A 2150-nucleotide genomic window follows, 5' to 3' on the forward strand; every position below is an offset into this window, starting at 1 on the left:
AGATGGGCCGTCGGGGGGAGATGGGAAGCTCCCTGTCCTTGGAGAGGGCTGGGCAGACGTGGGGACTGCTTGGTGTACGTGATGTAGAGGGAATTCGGGCTTTGGAGGATGGAAGGAGACCCTATTCAGACCCTATTACATCCAGGCTGGTATATAACAAGATACCTTAGGTGGGGGACTTCCACGGCAGGAAGTGATGGTTCACAGTTCTAGGGGCAGGACCGGTTTCTCCTAAGACCTCCCTCCTCGGCTTTCTCTCAGTCATCCTGCCTCTTGCTGTGTGCTCACGTGGCCTTTTCTCTGAGCCCGCACAACCCCGGGGTCTGTCTCTCTTACGGGACACTAGTCGGACTGGATGGGACCCCATCCTTAGGACCTCATTTCGTCTTAGTTACCTCTTCAAGGACCCTATCTCCAGATACAATCACTTTGGTGGTTAGGACTTCAACCTAGGGATCTGGGGGGCTGGGGGGAGGTGTGCATTGTGGTGGGGGTGGGGGGCACAATTCCATCCCATTCCGAGTCCATGAAGACCCTGGATGTTCCTGAGACTGTGACTGTAGGCACTTTCCGGGTGACACTCTTATTCCTGGCTTTTGTTCCCACGTTGTGCTCAACTTGAGTCCCCAGATTTGCCCTCCCCGTCCCCATACCCTGCCAGCCTTCCCTTCACCCCTCCCTCCAAGGACTGGTCTTATTCTCGAGGCTGGAAGCCTAAAATCAAGGTGTCGGCAGGGCCGCACTCTGATCCCCCCCACCTCTGCCGAGGGGTCTTTCCTTGACCTCCTCTTCTTAGCTCCTGGTGGTTTGCTGGTCGTCTTTGGCATTCTTTGGCTGCAGATGGATCTCCCCACCTCTGATTCCGAACTCACACTGCCTTCTTCGTGTAAGGCTGCCACCCTTCTCAAGCTTGACCTCACCTTAACTAATGACACCTGCAATGACCCTACTTGCAAGTAATGTCACATTCTGAGGGACTGGGGTTTAGGACCCCAACATATCTATTCTGTGTGTGTTTGTATGTGGAAGGGACATGATTCAACCCCTAACACCCGCTAAGAAGCTTTCTCTCATGCCTTGACTGGTCACTGTGGTCACAGAAGACCTCTGGGGAGAAAGATCCCAGAACCCCTGCGCCATGAGGGTCAGGACACTGATGTTGCTTTTGTCACATGGGATCCCTTCATCCCTAGGTCTGAGAGTCCCGGACATCAACTCCACGGGTGGGGGTGGACGGCGGGTCTGTTGCATGACGTGCTCTTGACCGCTGAGCCAGTGTTTCTGCCCGGTCTGAAGTGGTTGATGGCATGACACTTGCTTTTATTTATGCTCTTGCTCGGCGGCAGAGGAACGGAGCATGGTAAGCTGTGTGCTTGCCGTGTTCTTCTTCGGCCGTGCCTGTAAGGTTTTGAGCAGGCTCGGGTGGATGCCGGCCCTGGGCCCCAGCCTCTGCTAACCATCCCCTGCAGCCATCAGCTGCACGCAGCTGCAAGGGACTAGTCCTGACCTCTGAGGGCAAGGAGAAGCAAATGCGAGGTGGGCTTCGGAACGTGGCGACCAGGGTCTTGAAGGTTCTCCTTCTCCCCGACTGTCTCCATGTCACGCCAAGTGGGCCACCTTCCTCTCCGGTCACTGCCCCTGATGATCAGCTCAAGTGACAGGTTCCTGTCTTGAGGTCCTACCAGCTACATCATTCTCTAAACAGTTGGGGCAGAGTCGGGGGGAGGTCCTCACCTTATATGGGGCCTGGCACGTACTAGGTGCTCAGTAAATGCTTACAGAATGCAGAGAGAGGGTGAGGCACTGGTCCAGGGGGCCAGAAGCCGGTCCTTGCACGGAAGGCGGAAGTGCTCCATGGGTGGGGCCCGGGCAGTAATGAGATTCCCACAACCAGGCTCTGTGCTATGGATCCCACAACCCCCCACGTGAATTTGCCAGGTTCCATGGTTGTGACTCATAAAGAGACCCACTGGCCAGGTGTCCCAGGGCATCTAAGTGTGAAAGGCAAGAGGAGTCATCCATCCCTTAGAGCCTCTATTCACTGAGCACTTACTATGTGCCAGGCCAAGAGTCCTGGGAAATAGGTACCATTATCCCATTTCGCGGGTGAAGAAACTGCGGCAAGTGCAAGCCAGCCTATTAAGAGGTAG

This window comes from Martes martes (genome assembly GCF_963455335.1).
Source record: "Martes martes genome assembly, chromosome: 13".
In the NCBI taxonomy this organism is placed as follows: Eukaryota; Metazoa; Chordata; class Mammalia; order Carnivora; family Mustelidae; genus Martes; species Martes martes.